Here is a 19355-nt window from a genome sequence, read left to right as displayed (position 1 = left end):
GATAGCTAATGGGTACTCAGAGAGCTGCAACTTTTTGTAGGACTGCCTCCCTTTAAATATGCAGATTTTTGTTTAATAGGAAAGACAGACAGTGTCTATCAGTAAGCAAATTAAAACAAGTCAACCAATTCCTGTGAACACTTCAGCTAGTTCATCTAACACAGACCAGCTGATTACAGTGCTCTAATAAAACAGTTTATTAATACAAAACATTCCACAATTAGACTGTGAGAATCCCATCGAGAGCTGATTAACTCTCACACATATGACAGATGCCAGGAACCCAGAAAAACAACTGTAATAAGAGATGTAGAGCAACAATTCTAACAGTTCTTCACGCACAATAAACAATTTTTGCCTCTGTTACCGTTACATGGCATCCTGAAACGCTTCGCATTTACTGTCCCAGAGAATGTATTACCCTTCAATGAGAACTTTAAATGGAGACAGACACTAATGTCCCTCAAATAGACAGAAATGCTGGGTAAGTCAACTTAAAAGATTCAAATTGAAATAACCACCATTCTGGTTTATCAGAGTCTCTAACCCATTTAGATCTGTTGAGCCTTTGAAGCGCTCCGTTGTTGGTTGACAGGTCACTGTATGAAGTTTTATCTGTGTATACAACTGTGCTGTAGTTGCTTTCTGCAGTCACGTGAAGATGACTTTTGCTGCTTTATTGTTGAACACAGCAAGAACACTGTCGTACCAGCACACGCAAGAGCTGTTCAGTGCTCAATAACTTTATTTAAAAATAGACAAATATTTCATACTAGTCGCATAACAGAGGCTTCCTGACAGCAAGTTCTAATCTGCTTTATTTATCATACCAAGAAATCAGGAGTAACCTATGCACTAGCTGAGACTTAATTTAATACCTGAGTGTATGTGAATTAACTAATGCAGAACAAGGCAACTGTATAGAGACAGGAATCTTCCCAGTCAGCACTTGAACTACTAGAAATAATTTGGAATAGGACAAGCACCATCAGTCTAGGCTAAGAAAGCTGACCAGAAAGCACAGAAGACGACAAACAAAGCAAGCAAAGCTGCAGAACACCTAGTTCATTGCATCCAGAGAAACCTCTACGATAATGTTACTCTTCCGTGTAATTGCTAGGTCTTGTTCTAGAAAACGGAATAGTTAACAGAATTATTCCTTCTAAGCAGCCCTTCGAGGCTGAAAACAATGGAGCAAATCACACTGTTCTTTGGTTTTGGTGCAAATTTGACTATTAGTAGCAGTTAGCCTCCCCTTTGCTAGACAGCTGAGAGTTCACAGAACAAGTTTCCCAGGGAAGCTGCATAATCTCCACCCATAGAGGACACTCACAACTTGCCTGGAGGAGCACTTCCTCTGGCCAACACCACGTCGAACACCAGGCTAGACTTGGGACCTCCAGAAGTCCCTGCCAACCAACATTAGTCTATCACTCATCAGCTGTGACGAACACCCTGAGTAGTTTATGCTAGCTATCTCACTACCAATATCCATGGTGTTCGTAGTGCTTTTGCCTCTTCCTCTTCCCTCCACTTCAGGGGAATCAGATACCAGATTTTCCTCATACTGATGCAGAAACAAATCAGAAATAATTCATCTACATACAGAAAGTTGGCAGACAGGCTCTTCAAAGAGATTAGGTTTAGACCTAAGTTCCTATTCCGAATTAATTTTTGAATGAGACTGCCCAGTAATATAAAAAGCCTGCAGAAACGCAACTTCTAAATTAAATACCTAAGCTAGACATCTGAATATTCTCCTAACCCACTAATACTTTAAAAGTTTTGGAAAAAAGTACTGCTTTATCCATTATCTTGAAAACTATACACCAACTTGAAATCCAATTTACAAATACTCCTGAAGGCCTCTAATCTTAGTTTTTCAGAAATTTTTAGAAATCCATTGTTAAGAATCTATTTCACCTACAATAGCATTTCAGAAATACCAAGTCACAGACATTACTGGAATAAAACTAATCAAACTTTGAATTATATCAAACACTTCCATACTGGAAAAGCTTCTTGGCTACATAGTGTGTTAGTTTTGGGGTTTTTTTTCACTTCAGTTCTGTGGGTCTCTTCAGCAGCTTCTGGAGGTTCAGATGTTCTCTATAAATTATTCCTTCCTTCAACAGGGAAACTAACAGTTTCTTTGTGGAAAACAGTACGGCTAAACAAACAAAATCAATTGGAACAGTATAAATAGAATAAAAAATGCTGAACACAGATTTGGTGACAAATGACAATTAGTCAACACAATGAAACCCTTAAAAACAATGTTTTTTCTGGCCTAACACTTAATTAACCTCTAAAAGTTTCCCAGTTTGAATTAACTAATGAGTAACAAGTCTTTATACCATAAGAATTTTCTTCTGTTCTGAAACGTCATGTACTGGTAACAAGTATCACAGCTTTCCTGTAAGAAAGCACAAGGTGAATTAAAAGAACAAGAACTTTGTGTCTTTGTGTTCTCCTGTAGCATTAGGTAATCAGCCATCAACTTATTCTTCCACAACTCTCTGCATCAATTGTTTGTATGAAATATATTGCCAGCAGAGACTTTCTTTTTAGAGTATATTAAAGGGCAAGAATGGTTTATTTCACCTTCTCGGTTTGCTCTAACCACAGAACAGTCCTAAAGAGTCTGTCTAAACTCTAGGGGAATCACTATCTATAACTGAAAGCATAAAATTACTCTTTGGCAGAAAGCACTGCCTACTTCATCTTCTTCAACTATAAGCCTCCCTTCAATAACAAAGTAATCAAAGAGATTAGTGGGGTTTTTTTGGTTAAACATGACCAAGATTCAGGCAAGATGTCTCCAAGTATATAACGCGCAGTTCTATTCCCATGTAAATTTGAGGCTTGAGAACTCAGAAGTATATTTTTCAAGCCAGCTGAAATAGACAAACACACCCCACAAAGTTTCTAGCAAACTTTGGGAAAGGATAGACAACTTGCTACTACCGATGCACCCTTGTAATGATCTTATCACTCTCCACCCCTACTACCCTCCCAAATGTTACTGTCTTTGTCTTCTTTATCTTTAAACACTGAGAAGGAAGTTGAAGAGGGAGGGAAAAGAGGAAGGAGAAAGGAAAAAGGTAAAAAAAAAATACTCAAAATTTTTATGAACTTAATAAATCAAATTGTTGCAGCATAAAAAAGAAAGGTAAGATGAAAGAGGTTTTGACCTCTTCCTTGGACAGTATATAAAGGATCAACCATAACTGAAATATTTTACAACAGGTTGTGTTTCAGAAGAGATGATCATATGGTATAGGGCTGAAGCACTCTACTGCTGTTCATGCAGAGGCATTTTGTTCCCAAACGTAAAATCAGCACACTATTTACCAGAAAGCTTTATAGAAATAGGGGGAAAGGGGAACAGTCATACAGCACAGTATAGTGTCAAATATAAACTTTTTTTTCCCCCAGAATGCAGCTTTTTAATTTTTTTTCTGCCGAGGCAATGCCATTAAGTGAAGGAAGGCAGAGGACTATCATTTGACTCTCACCTTATTATCACTACCAACAAATTTTGAACACCTTAGAGTAACATTAAGATCACTTTCGCAATACTATTTTGGAATCAAATGAGCAAGCTAAGTTCGGTGAATGCTGTGACTAAAAAAGAAATCCTAAAAGGGAAGAACTCATTCAATAAAGACAGTGAAAGGGATACCATGTAGATTATCATCTGTTACATATTTTACAAGTATTCAACCCAGACTGGCATTTTAAACACCTTTTAACTAAAGCCAAAAAGCAGCCTGTTATGCTTTGAACGAGTTTATGCTTCATGTTTCCATATGTTGTGCAGAACACAGGCAAAACATGTCCAGGTATTCAAAGAGTGATCTCAAGATGCTGGGAAACTCTACATTGATAAAGTTACCTAGTACTGCAGTAAAATTTCTGATAAATTGGGGAAGGGGGTGGGGGAGGGGGGTGGGGTGGGGGGGCAGAAAGAAAAAGAAAAATAAAAAAGTGAGACAACTGTGTTATGAATTATACAATCAGAAAATCCAAACTCTTCAAAAAAAAAAGGTTGCCGCAAATTAACAATACTGCGGACTTAGATATATCACATTACATGCATACGAAAAAGAAGTCTGTCTGAATGCCAAAACACAACAGAAATGTTGCAAGCAAAGATTAGTCACATGTTTGACTACTCTCTGTGTTCAAATTGTAATATTCACAGAAAACTACAGCATGCCTTGGCACAAGTGCTAAGAAAGCTAGGAAGTGCAAAGGGAGTTATTGCAGTGTTTCCCAACAGACAAAGAACAAACAACAAAAATTTTTCTTTGCAGAAAATCCCTCCAATACATTAACCAAAAAAATGTATCTCTACACAGGAAAAACATTTTGGTAGGTTTACTGAACAAAAGGCTTGTGGTTCATAACTAAATGCATCAAATAACTTTTAAAAAAATAAAATAAATCACTCAGAATGAATTCTGAGGAACAAACACAGAAGCAAGTGGATGTCTAATCCTATCAGTGGAAAGCCAATAAAATGTCCGGGAAAAGAATTAACAGCATGAGGAAACAAGCTTGGGCTCTGTCATCACTTTACAGACTGCAAGGTAGAAACAGTGAAGACAGAAAGGAAAGAAAAATACAAAGTGCAATAGTTTTCACTCCTGAAAACACAGAAGAAAAGAAATAAGCAAAGAACAGGGAAAAGGAAAAACTCACTAGAGCTGGCAGGCTTCTTTTGCAGGTTTCCTTTGGCATGAGGTTGCAGGGGTTTTTCCTCCCCCCTACCAATTTTGGGGTATAAAGGAAGGATAAAGGCAATATGAGAAAACAACTTAAGATCTACGTGACAGGCTTCCAGAAATCAAGGTTTACCTTCACTCATTACAAGATTTTGGAAAAGCTGCTAGTATTTTGAGTCAAAGTCAAGTAGAATTTTGTACATACAGAAACAAAAATATGCGTTAGCATTATTTCTTACCCGGCTTTCCTCTAAATTCTAGATTCACAGATCCAGCAGTTCCTTAGCAAACAGACAGACCAAGAAGAGACTTACTCTATAATTTAGGAAGCATATGCAAGAGAAGCCTGGAAGTTTCACACCACTTACCAAGCATCTGAAACATGATTATGGCATTCACTGACCAACCATTTAGAAATCAAATGATATCTAAAATGAATTGCATACCTATATGGCAACTTAATGCTATTGTTACAACTTGACAATAAACACCATCTTCAGGAAGGCATTTCTAGCTTAAAAATAAGGTGGCGACAAAAAAGTTCTCAACCTTTCAATGAAGTGTCATAGCAATCAACAGCCATAACAGCAGATGTTCCTCAAGCTTGTGCACAAGTGAGGTGATGTCAAAGCTGACATATGCTCTTCCCACCCATTTGTTCCATGATAGCAATGAAAGAACTCATCAGGCCAATTATGACTTAATATCGAGATTTGAAACCATTTCTAAGGAAGCCAAAATATACCTCGGGACAATAAACCTTACATATTACAGCTATGTAACCAAAAATTAAAATAAGCATTTTGTCTCAGAATGCAAATACACAAGCTAATGGAAAATAGCAAGACTGTATTTAACAGATTTCCATTAAAGTATGTAACAGCCAGTAATGAAAGACTGAGAGATTTATGGACAACATTGTGGCTGAAAATCTTTCCACCACTTCACACTTAGTATAGCTTCTCCTACAAAAATACTTGTGGACTCTATTAAATATCTACCAATATTCATTCTGATCATGAATTCCACTCATTATGTAGTAGTTATGCTAACCAAGTCTTTGCAGAATTTTCAGCTATGTATTAGGCATACAAGTCAAATGAACATCAAAATTATCTTGATTTAGGAAAACACCCATCAATTTTCAGCTGGCTGTGTGCTTTTAACTAGCTTCAGTACTTCTGAAAAATCTCTCTCTTGGTGCCTTGAGTTAGGATCTCCAAGGGGCTGAGAGCAGAGCAAACCCACCAAAAAACTCTTTTTGAACTAGTAAAAGAAAGAAGATGGACGAAGTATTGAAATATACACTGAGAAATTATCTGAATGAAGAAACAGTACCTCTCTACTGATTAAACCTTTTGTTATACTCGTTGTTCCAAAGACCATCTAAGTCACCAATTCATCCAGTACTATTGCCAAGTGTTTCATAAGTGACATAGAACTTAATGGAGGAAAAGTACTTATATACACATGGCATAACAAAAATGCTGAAGAAATTAAGAAAACATTCCAAACAATATTTTCTTTGTACTGGCATATACAGGTAAGCAAAAAATAAAAATAGGATGCAACCCCCCCCAAAAAAAAGTAATGCTTAAAAGGGTGTAATCAAAGCTTAGCTGATTTTGCCAGTGATTAAATCAAATTTGATGTAACATTTAGGAAATTAAAGCTTGCAAGTGTTTTACTGTAATTGTCTTATCCTATTCTAGTGTTATATACTATCTGGAATCAGCAAAACAAGTGCTATCTCTGGCTACCTTATGCAGGTATAAATTTAATCTATTCAGGTGGAGCCTAGGTATTTTACAGAAATACTTGTCCCTCTGCTGAAGTTGGGCAAAATAAATACAACAAATTCAACAGAACTATTATAAGCACAGAGATTTACTAAAGCTCAGGTAACAAATGAGGAATATATCCAAAAATCCAAAGTACTCCTTTGTCCCAGGGAGACGTTCCATTGTTGTCAGTTTTTCGTAGTCACCTTCCTCCTCTTACTAGTATCCATATCATTATTATTCATCCCTTTCCCCAAGCATTCAATATCTCCCAAAATAACGAGTACTGACAACTTAGAAATTCTAAGTTTCAGTAGAATTACTCAGTTGTAATCAAACGAAACCTAAATAACATCTAAACCTTTAAGTCACCATTTGTTTTGTAACAGATTGCATTCGAGCAGCAACACAAATTACAGTCTGCAAATCTAGTCAACTTCCCCACAGTCCCTTCAACTTGTTGACCCTATAAGCGTAGGATGAGCAGTATTATAACAATCTCCTCTCTCCGGTGACCAGCGATAAGAGGAAATGGAATGAAGCTGCATCAGGGGAAGTTCAGATTGGACATTAGGAAAAGGTTCTTCACTGAGAGGGTGGTCAGTCACTGGAACAGGCTCCCCAGGGAAGTGATCACACCACCAACACTGTCAGAGTTCAAGAAATGTCTGGACAACGCTCTCAGCCGTATGGTTTAGTTTTAGGTAGTCCTGCGAGGAGCAGGGAGTTGGACTTGATGATCCTTATGGGTCCCTTCCAACTTAAGATGTTCTATGATTCTATATTTAGCATCTTCATTAATGGCCTGGATGTTGGGATGAATGTACCTCAGCAAATTCACTGGTGATTGAGGGGAGGGGTTCACATACCAGGAGACACCGCTGTGCTTCAGGGGGATCACAACTGACTGGAGAAATAGGCTGAAAAATCTCAGGCAATATCAACAAAAGACAATGCAAAATACTGTAACTCAGACAGAATAGCCCCATGCAACAGTCCAGTGTGGGAGCTAACTGATCAGGAATCAGCTTTGCACAAGAGGACATGCAGGGTCTGGTGGACAATTTGAATATAAGTCAAAAAGGCACCTCTGCAGAAACTGAGTGCTAAGGGCTTACTAGACTGCACTAGCTACAGCGGAACCAGCAAGTAGAGGAAAATTATTATTCTAATCCACATCTGCCAGACCACATCTTGAGTACTGTATTCCATTTTATGCTCCCCAGTATAATACATATTGGTACAGTGGAGAGCCAACAAAATGGTTTAGGGATAGAGCGTGGGATGTATACGGAGTGGCTTAGAGAACTGGATCTGTTCAGTCTCTAAAGGAGAAAGCTAAGGGGAGATCATATTGCTACACTCAACTATTTAAATACAGCCAGGCTTGCTGGGAAATGCACAGCGAAAAGATGAGAAGCAATAGATGCAAACTGAAGCAAGGGAAATTCAGATTAGATAAAATGAGAAAATTGTTCATAGAAAGGGTCATCAAAAACTGAAACAGGTTGCCCTCAAAGACTGGGGAATCTTCACTCTTGAAAGTATCCATAAAAAGTGGTCAAAGCCCAGAGCAGCCCACATATCTTCAAAACCAGCCCTGCTCCAGGCAGGCAGCTGGACCAGATCAACTCCAGATGGTACAGAAATGGTACAGAATAAGGGGTGGAGGTTGCACTGGGTCTGGCTTGGATGGAGTTAGCTTTCTTCGCAGCAGCCCTTATGGTGCTGTGCTGTGTATCTGTGGCCAAAATGCTGTTGGTAACACACCAACGTTTTAACTATTGCTGAACTGTGCTAGCACAGCATCAAGCCAGTAGGCTGGTGATGAGCAAGAGGCTGTGAGGGGGCACAACCAGGACAGCTGGCCCACACTGACCAGACCATGTTATGTCATGCTCAGAAATAAAAGCTCAGGGAAAGGAGGAGGAAGGGTTCATGGTTATGGTGTTCACTATATGTGCAGAGATGCTGACTTCCAGGAAGTGGTTGGACATCTTGACTACAGGAATTAATGATTTATTTTCTTTTTTTGCTTTGCTTAAACAACAGGCTTTCACTTTCCCTATTAAACTATCATTACCTCGATCCATGAGGCCTTCCTTCTATTTTCTCCTCATCCTACAGGAGATGGGAGTGAGCAAGATGCTGGGGGTGTTCGGCTGATGGCTGAGGTCAACCCACCACAGGTGCCCTTCAACTTGAATGACTCTATGATTCTATGATATTTCTTCACATGTGTTTCTCACATATTCTATAGGCTTCAAAAAGCACTTCATAATACTGTAAGGAAGAAGTTACTCATTAAAAAATTTGGACTGTCCGAAACTTTCTCAAGTTTTTTTGATGTAAGAAGTACGACAAATTCTGTATTGGCCAGTATCCCAGGAGGGCCACAGATCAACTGCTACCACAAGCCAAGAATCTATACAATTATCTTCCTATCCCTTCCATCAATATTCACAGAAAAGAGAAAGGAGAGAGGAACAATCTCAAGGAAGCTGGAGCAAAACTGAGAAGAATGATTAGATGACACACCATACTCTTAAGTTTCTGTGTGGGTATGTGTGAATTCTGACATATTTTAAAAACTTAAAGCATTTTTACTGTTGTGGGTGTTCACAGAAGATAGCTGAGCAACTCTTGGAAATATGACAGCCAAACAAAAAAGAAAGTTGCCAGATGCACTGGATTTGCACTCCTCCCAAGAAGGAAAAAAAAACGCAGACAAATAATTGAAGAATAAGCCAGTAAGGCAAATAACAAGGTTTGATGGTTAAGGTTTGGGGATTTTTTTGTTTTGTTTTAGGTTGGGAATATTGGGGTGGGGTTTTTCCCCTTTTTCTTATTCATAAGCAACAATCTATTTTATTTCACGTAGCAACGAAAATAAGGGTGGGTAAGGGGTTGCATTGGTTCTGAAAAGTCCAATGAGCTGCTACAAATGCCTCAGATAGTTTTCTCAGGCCTCAAACAGAATGTGTGAAAACTAGAAAAAACTGTAACAAGCCTGTTTATTTTACAGAGTTAGACAGACATGCTGCATTTGCATTGGTGAAAGGCAGAAGGTTTGAAAGTATCGGCAGCAACGGACAACACAGGTACACTTAATTCGAAACATTCTCCAGACAGGCTTTTTGGGGCTTTTGGATTATAAAATTTCTCTTTCCAACAAACCACCACATGCTATTAACGTTATGATCTAATTTTATAGCAGGAACATGCTGCTTATCCATACCTGATGGCCTTGCTCATAGACAACTGTAAAAAAACAAATGCTTGTAGGTTTACGTTGCCACATCTAACTTTATAGACAAACTACAAATACTCTAATTTTCATGAAAATTTGTTTTGTATTACCTAAATAATCATGCAAGATCGTATGGCATGAGTACATGCAAAGAATTCATTATTTGCTAATTTTGAGATTGAACAACAGGAAAAAATTCATAAACATTCATAAGAGAAAAGGCTACTTTACATTAGATGACAATAATAGAGAAGTTAGTGATGCAAGAATGAAAAGAAGAGTTGGGGGAGGGGATTTAACCAAATTTGAAACAATTGGTACAACAAACAGCTTAATAAAACAACGTTTACTTACACTAAGTTCAAATAATGTAGAACATACCCAACTTGAATTAAGCAAAAATACACCTGCATCAACAAAGTGGGTCTTTTTTTCATTATTTTTGTTGTTATCACTATTATTATATTTGTTCTTCCTGGACAAAACACTCAACAAGACCAAGGTACGCTTTGTCTGCTTGATACAGAAAGATGAACTATTAATTAAGAATCCTAAATTCCATTAATGATGACATCTGTGGAGACCCAATTAACAGATGCCAAGGTATGTTAGTAAAAGTGAATGTGACAGATGACTTCTGTTACAATGGATTACATATGGTATTCAGCTTTTCAAACTAAAAAGTGAACTGTGACGCCATCAGGTTATTTTTATAGAGGACAGTGGGAGTAGGTTATATTCCTGATTAAGAAATCTAAAATAAGCAAAGAAAGAAAGGGCCACCTTATGAATTAAAATGTTTAAAGAGCAATATAATGCATGAAAAGAAAATTAATGTGCTCTAAACACTACAGTGATATCAATCCATGTTCTCCCTTTCTTTAGCGTTTTGACCTGGTTATTTTGAGATTTTATATTGATACAGATTAAACTGTCAACCTAATGCAGCAGCTATCTCTTAATTTAGAATTTATAATAATACTAAAGAGAAGAACTTTTAATAAGTTTTTTGTGGTTTTATTTCTTCTGTTTTGTGGTAGGGAGTTATCTTGGTCGGTTGTGCTTTGTTTGGGGGGTGAGGGTTGTGGGGTTTTTTAGACTGCATTTTTTTGTTTGTTTGTTTTTGGTTGTTTGGAGTTTTCTTGTTTGTTTTTATTGACTCGGACAGACCAGAAAGAAGAGGAACAGAAAAGGAAAAGGAGGAACTGAAGTTTACAGAATCACAGAATCACAGAATGTTAGGGATTGGAAGGGACCTCGAAAGATCATCTAGTCCAATCCCCCTGCCAGAGCAGGATTGCCTAGACCATATCACACAGGAACACGTCCAGGCGGGTTTTGAATGTCTCCAGAGAAGGAGACTCCACAACCTCTCTGGGCAGCCTGTTCCAGTGTTCGGTCACCCTCACCGTAAAGAAGTTTTTCCTCATATTTAAGTGGAACCTCCTGTGTTCCAGCTTGCACCCATTGCCCCTTGTCCTGTCAAGGGATGTCACTGAGAAGAGCCTGGCTCCATCCTCATGACACTTGCCCTTTCCATATTTATAAACATTAATGAGGTCACCCCTCAGTCTCCTCTTCTCTAAGCTAAAGAGACTCAGCTCCCTCAGCCTCTCCTCATAAGGGAGATGTTCCACCCCCTTAATCATCTTCATGGCTCTGCGCTGGACTCTCTCTAGCAGTTCCCTGTCCTTCTTGAACTGAGGGGCCCAGAACTGGACCTGCTAACCACACCCCTTCTAATACACCCCAGGATGCCATTGGCCTTCTTGGCCACAAGGGCACACTGCTGGCTCATGGTCATCCTGCTGTCCACTAGGACCCCCAGGTCCCTTTCCCCTACGCTGCTCTCCAACAGGTCTGTCCCCATCTTGTACTGGTACATGGGGTTGTTCTTGCCCAGATGCAGGACTCTACACTTGCCCTTGTTATATTTCATTAAATTTCTCCCCGCCCAACTCTCCAGCCTGTCTAGGTCTCTCTGAATGGCTGCGCAGCCTTCCGGCGCATCAGCCACTCCTCCCAGTTTCGTGTCATCAGCGAACTTGCTGATAGTGCACTCTATTCCCTCATCCAAGTCATTAATGAATATATTGAATAGTACTGGTCCCAGTATCGACCCTTGAGGGACTCCGCTAGACACAGGCCTCCAACTGGACTCTGTCCCATTGACCACCACTCTCTGGCTTCTTTCCTTCAGCCAGTTCACAATCCACCTCGCTACCCGATCATCCAGACCACACTTCCTCAGTTTAGCTGCGAGGATGCTGTGGGAGACCGTGTCAAACGCTTTACTGAAATTGAGACAGACCACATCCACAGCTTTACCATCATCTATCCACCGGGTAACATCCTCATAAAAGGCTATCAAGTTGGTTAAGCATGACTTCCCCTTGGTGAAGCCATGCTGAGTGCCCCTAATGATCCCCCTATCCTTGATGTGGCTAGAGACAGCACCAAGAACAAGTTGTTCCATCACCTTTCCGGGGATGGAGGTGAGGCTGACCGGTCTATAGTTACCCGGGTCCTCCTTCTTGCCCTTTTTGAAGACTGGAGTGACATTCGCTTTCCTCCAGTCCTCAGGCACCTCTCCCGTTGCCCACGACTTAGCAAAGATGATGGAGAGTGGCCTAGCAATGACTTCCGCCAGCTCCCTCAGCACCCGCGGGTGCATCCCATCAGGGCCCATGGATTTATGGACGTCCATGTTGCTTAATTGGTCCCTGACCCAGCCCTCATCTACCAAGACAGATTCCTCCTCTATCCTGACTTCTTCTGGGGCCTCAGGGGTCTGGGGCTCCTCAGGACAGCCTCCAGCAGTATAGACAGAGCCAGAGAAGGCATTCAGTAACTCCGCCTTCTTTTTATCCTCTGTCTCCAGGGCCCCCACCACATTCATCACTGGGCCTACATTGCCTCTAGTGTTCGCTTTACCTGCAATGTATTTGAAGAAGCCCTTTCTGTTGTCCTTGACCTCTCTTGCAAGGTTTAATTCCAAGGAGGCCTTAGCTTTCCTAGTTGCCTCCCTACATCCTCTGACAACAGACTTATATTCCTCCCAAGTGGCCAGCCCCTCCTTCCATGACCTGTACACCCTCTTCTTTCACTTGAGTTTGCCCAGCAGTTCCCTGTTCAACCATGCAGGTCTCCTGGTACCCTTCCTTGACTTCCTACCTGCTGGGATGCTCTGATCTTGAGCTCGGAAGAAGCAGTCCTTGAATGCTAACCAACTATCTTGGGCCCCCTTACCTTCTAGTACCCTGTCCCATGGGATTTCCCCTAGCAATTGCTTGAAAAGGCCAAAGTTGGCCCTCCTGAAGTTCAGGGTTGTGATTCTGCTAGCTATTCTGTTCCTGCCACATGAGATCCTGAACCCTACCATCTCATGGTCGCTACAACCAAGGCTGCCCTCAACCTTCACCTCTTCAACCAGACCCTCCTTGTTAGTGAGGATCAGATCCAGCAGCGCTCCTCTCCTAGTTGGCTCATCCACCATTTGCATCAGAAAGTTATCATCAATGCACTGGAGGAACCTCCTGGACTGAGGATGGCTGGCTGAGTAGACCTCCCAGCAAATATCAGGGTAGTTGAAATCTCCCACGACAACCAGGCCCTGTAATTGCGAGTCTGCTCTCAGCTGCCTGTAGAAGGCCTCATCACCCTCCTCATCCTCATCCGGTGGCCTGTAATAGACACCCACAACAGTATCACCCCTGCCAGCCTGCCCCTTAATTCGCACCCACAAACTCTCAACTCGCTCCTGATCCGCCCCTGGACAGAACTCAATACATTCTAGCTGCTCACTCACATAAAGAGCAACTCCACCACCTCTCCTTAGCGGCCTGTCTTTCCTGAACAGGACATAGCCATCCATGACCACATTCCAGTCATGCGAGGCGTCCCACCAAGTCTCTGTAATTGCCACTAGATCATAGCCCCCCGACCGAACACAGATTTCTAACTCCTCTTGTTTATTCCCCATGCTGCACGCATTGGTGTAAAGGCATTTCAGGGAGCGAGCTGAGCACACGGATTTCACCCCAGGGGGATGGGAGGTGTCCTGGTTTGGCCTAAACCAGGCCGATTTTCCTTTCAGTGATTTTTACTTTCAGCTAAGTCTCCTCTAAGTAACTGCACTTTCTGAAACTAACTGCATGTTTTTGCAGACAGTGTCTGCTTCCAGGACTGATAACGCTCGAAGTTTGTAGTTATCACTGAGGCACCGGTAGGGATGTTGTGCAGAAAGGCTCTTGCTGTACTTATTCTTGAGAGAAACCAAGGTCACTGCTGAATTCCTCATTGCTTACGAGTGAAGAGCCGAAGGGGGGTCGCAGCTGCAGAGGGGAGCGGACAGGGCAGGTGACCCAAAATTGACCAACGAGGGTATTCCATCCCATACACGTCATTCTCGGTATAAAGTGGGGGGATCACGAGGGTCTCGCTCTCTTTTCTGCTATGGCCGGTGTCCACGGAGGACTCCGTCTGTTTTCCTGCTGCCCCCGATCCCGATCCGTGCGTTCCTGAATCCAGCTCTCGACCATCGCTAGGCCCAGCCTGGGCCTTCCCGGAGCCTGCCCTGCAGTGCCGGTGGTGACGTGGCTGACTTCAGGGGAGCTCAGTCTTGGTTTTGTATATATATTTGTATATATTTGATTATTTCTATTATTATTATTATACTTTTTTTTTCATTATTATAGTTTATTAAAACTGTTTTAATTTTCCAACCCAGAAGTCTCTCTCCCTTTTCCCTTTCCCTTTCCCTCTGGGGGGAGGGGGGGGATAACAGAGGGCATCTGCCGCAGGTTTAATCGCCAGCCCAGCTTTAAACCGTGACAGATTTATTGGCGCCCAACGTGGGGCTCGAGAGAAGCTCCGACAGGTTGCTCTGATAAGTCGAATCCCAGCTCCAGTGGGAGGAGACCCGGAGAGCTCAGCCAAGAGAGTATCAGATTTCTTCCTTTGAGATTTACGAGGGGTTGGAAATTAAAACAGATAGCTAAGATGATAATGTCATTTGTGAGCCTTGTGTTACCTCTTCTCTTTATAAAGCTTGTTTTACAGTTATGTGTAATGATACCTTACTTGCCGTATGCGCTGTGTGGTAGTGCTTACATGTGGTTTAACAGGGCGTGCTGGTCAAAATGTGTCGTTTCGGTATGGGTTGTGATACTGATTTATGTCGTGATAAACTGGGTAGTCATTATTCCGATCTCTTATCTCTATGATACAATGATGGGCAGCTTTAATCGCGAATCCGTAGCTGCGCACACTGGGCGTCTTTTAACTGATTTTGATAGTATCTGCTCCTTTTTTGCCAAGCTGATTCCTGCAAAATTCGAACAGGGCATATTGTTATTTTTGGGTGTCCTGTCTGTGTTACTGGTGTGCTATGTGATTAGATGTCGGTGCAGCAACAGCGGGAGGTATCATGCTGCCCCTGTAACCAGGAGAAAACACCGAAAGAAATCAGCTAGTAAAGTGAAGGATGATGACTCAGAGGCTTCTAAGGCAGAGCCAGCACGGGACCCAGGTGAGGGCCCTTCTCAGTCAGAGTTAGGGTCTGACACAGAGGGGGGTTTCCTTGATCGTCTTTTTAAAGAAGGCCCATTACACAAGAAGGACAAGAAAGGTCCTTCTAAGGCAGAACAATCACAGGAGGACTCGGACTCGGAAGTAGATATAACCTACCACTCCTTATCCCTGAAAGAACTGCGAAATATAAGAAAAGATTTTAGTCGTTATGACGGTGAGCCAATAATTACCTGGTTGCTCCGATGCTGGGATAATGGGGCGGATAGCATAGAATTGGATGGTAGAGAAGCCAGACAGTTGGGATCCCTGTCCAGAGATGGTGGTATTGATAAGATGCTTCCAAGAAGGTCGAACAGTATCAGTCTCTGGAGGCGACTCTTGTCAGCTGTAAAGAGCAGGTATCCCTATAAAGATGATGTTATGAGCCACCTAAGCAAATGGACCACTATAGAAAAAGGTATTAACTACCTTAGAGAACTAGCTGTGCAAGAGATCATTTATAAACACCCTCAGGACATTGTAGATCCTGTAAATCCTGATGAAGTGGAATGCAACCGATCCATGTTCCGGAAGGTTGTGAAGAGCGCTCCACCAACACATGCCCATACGTTGTCAATATTAGTCTGGGGAGAAGATGCTATGGCACGACCGAGTGTGGGCGAAATGGCTAACTATATGCGACAGTACGAAGATAGTATTTCTTCCCCACTGCAGGCCCGTGTCTCGGCTGTGGAAAAACTGACTAAGGAAAACAAAGACTCATTGAAACAACTGTCAGACAAACTGTCCAGGATCGAGAATAAACTTGACTCTCTACCTACACAGGCCCGCGTTGCAGCCTTTAGGAGGCAACGCCCTCCTACTGGATCAGCTCAAAGGAAACGGAACACGTCACGAGGTATCCTGTGGTTTACCCTGCCTGATTATGGGGAGGACATGAACAGATGGCATGGACAACCTACCAATACCCTACAGGCACGAGTACGTGAGTTGCAAGCTAACAGAAATACCAGAGAGAATTTTCCTAGGAGGATGGCTGCTCCAGTTACCAATGAGCAGGACCCCAGTCAGGGTAGATGGGCCTCAAATCCCTTTTTTCCAAGAGTGAATAGGGGAAATGAAGGTCCAATCCCCGTGAGCTGCACGAATCCAGTCTTTAATTAGAGGGGCCCTGCCTCTAGCCAGGAGGAGGAGAGGGATAACCGGATTTATTGGACTGTGTGGATTCGATGGCCTGGCACATTAGAACCACAAAAGTATCGAGCCCTGGTAGACACTGGTGCACAGTGCACCCTCATGCCATCGAATCATAAAGGGACAGAATCTGTCAGTATCTCGGGAATAACAGGGGGATCTCAAGAGTTATCTGTATTGGAGGCCGAAGTGAGCCTAACTAAAAATGAATGGAAAAAGCACCCCATTGTGACTGGTCCAGATGCTCCGTGCATCCTTGGCATAGACTACCTTAAGAAAGGGTATTTTAAGGACCCAAAAGGATATAGATGGGCCTTTGGTGTAGCAGCTGTAGAGACTGAGGACATTAAACAGCTGTCTACCTTGCCTGGCCTCTCAGAGGATCCTTCTGCTGTGGGGTTGCTGAAAGTTGAAGAACAACAGGTGCCAATTGCTACTGCCACGGTGCATCGACGACAATATCGCACCAATCGAGACTCCCTGATCCCCATTCATAAACTGATTAGACAATTAGAAAATCAAGGAGTGATTAGCAAGACTCGCTCACCCTTTAATAGTCCTATATGGCCAGTGCAAAAGTCTAATGGAGAATGGAGATTAACTGTGGACTATCGTGGCCTAAATGAAGTTACACCACCTCTGAGTGCTGTTGTGCCAGACATGCTAGAACTTCAATACAAACTGGAGTCAAAGGCAGCCAAGTGGTACGCCACTATAGACATTGCTAATGCATTTTTCTCTATTCCCTTGGCACCAAAGTGCAGGCCACAGTTTGCTTTTACCTGGAGAGGTATCCAGTACACCTGGAATCGACTGCCCCAGGGGTGGAAACACAGTCCTACTATTTGCCACGGACTGATCCAGACTGCACTAGAAGAGGGTGGAGCTCCAGAACATTTGCAATATATTGATGACATCATTGTATGGGGTGATACAGCAGCAGAAGTTTTTGACAAAGGGGAGAAAATAATTCAAATTCTTCTGAAAGCTAGTTTTGCCATAAAAAGAGGCAAGGTCAAGGGGCCTGCCCGGGAGATCCAGTTTTTAGGGATTAAATGGCAAGATGGGCGTCGCCAGATCCCGATAGAGGTGATCAACAAAATAACAGCTATGTCCCCACCAACTAACAAAAAGGAAACACAAGCCTTCTTAGGCGTTGTGGGTTTCTGGAGAATGCATATTCCAGATTACAGCCAGATTGTACGCCCTCTTTATCAGGTGACCAGAAAGAAAAATGATTTTCAGTGGGGCCCTGAACAACAACAGGCTTTTGAACAGATTAAACAAGAAATTGTGCATGCAGTAGCCCTTGGACCAGTCCGTATGGGACAAGATGTTAAAAATGTGCTCTACACCGCAGCTGGGGACAATGGTCCTACCTGGAGCCTCTGGCAGAAAGTGCCAGGGGAGACTCGAGGTCGACCCCTAGGATTTTGGAGTCGAGGATACAAGGGCTCTGAGGCCAATTACACCCCAACTGAAAAAGAGATACTGGCAGCATATGAAGGAGTTAGAGCTGCCTCAGAGGTAATCGGTACTGAAGCACAGCTTCTCCTGGCACCCCGATTACCAGTACTAGGCTGGATGTTCAAGGGTAAGGTTCCTACTACTCATCATGCAACTGATGCTACATGGAGTAAATGGATTGCATTAATTACACAGAGGGCTCGAATAGGAAACCCTAATCGCCCAGGAATCTTAGAAGTGATCATGGACTGGCCAGAAGGCAAAGACTTCGGAATGCCACCAGAAAAGGAGGTGACACGTGCTGAAGAAGCCCCACCATATAATGAACTACCAGAGGATGAGAAGCAGTATGCCCTGTTCACCGATGGATCCTGCCGTCTTGTAGGAAAGCATCGGAAGTGGAAAGCTGCTGTATGGAGTCCTATACGACGAGTCACAGAAGCCACAGAAGGACAAGGTGAATCAAGTCAATTTGCAGAGGTAAAAGCCATCCAGCTGGCTTTAGACATTGCTGAATGAGAAAAGTGGCCAAGGCTGTATCTTTATACTGACTCATGAATGGTGGCAAATGCCTTGTGGGGGTGGTTAAAGCAGTGGAAGCGAAGCAACTGGCAGCGTAAAGGTAAATCTATTTGGGCTGCTGAACTGTGGCAAGATATTGCTGCTCGGCTAGAGAAACTAGTCGTGAAGGTACGTCATGTAGATGCTCACGTACCTAAAAGTCGGGCAACTGAGGAACATCGAAACAACCAACAAGCGGATCAGGTTGCTAAAGTGTTCCAAATAGATTTGGACTGGGAACATAAAGGTGAACTATTTTTAGCTCGGTGGGCTCATGACACTTCAGGTCATCAAGGAAGAGATGCAACATACAGATGGGCTCGTGACCGAGGGGTGGACTTAACTATGGACTCTATTGCACAGGTTATCCATGATTGTGAAACATGCGCCGCAATTAAGCAAGCCAAATGGTTAAAACCTTTGTGGTATGGGGGGCGGTGGTTGAAATATAAATATGGGGAGGCCTGGCAAATTGACTACATCACACTCCCTCAGACCCACCAGGGTAAACGTTATGTACTTACCATGGTGGAGGCGACCACCGGATGGCTGGAAACATACTCTGTGCCCCATGCCACTGCCCGGAACACTATTCTGGGCCTTGAAAAGCAAATCTTGTGGCGACACGGCACACCAGAGAATTGAGTCGGATAACGGTACTCATTTCAAAAACAGTCTCATAGATAACTGGGCCAAAGAGCATGGCATCGAATGGGTATATCACATCCCCTATCATGCACCAGCATCTGGGAAAGTTGAACGGTATAATGGGCTGTTAAAAACTACCCTAAAAGCAATGGGGGGTGGAACCTTTAAAAACTGGGATAAGCATTTGGCACA

General features: G+C 42.5%; 1 protein-coding gene across 2 annotated transcripts in view; it reads right to left on the bottom strand.

Moving 5' to 3' along the window:
- Window positions 1-19355, bottom strand: part of MARCHF1 (membrane associated ring-CH-type finger 1) — a 297872-nt gene that overhangs the window by 252535 nt on the left and 25982 nt on the right. The window lies entirely within an intron of this gene.

This window comes from Nyctibius grandis, chromosome 6 (assembly GCF_013368605.1).
Source record: "Nyctibius grandis isolate bNycGra1 chromosome 6, bNycGra1.pri, whole genome shotgun sequence".
Lineage (NCBI taxonomy): Eukaryota > Metazoa > Chordata > Aves > Nyctibiiformes > Nyctibiidae > Nyctibius > Nyctibius grandis.
This window is presented reverse-complemented; position numbering and strand designations above follow the sequence as displayed.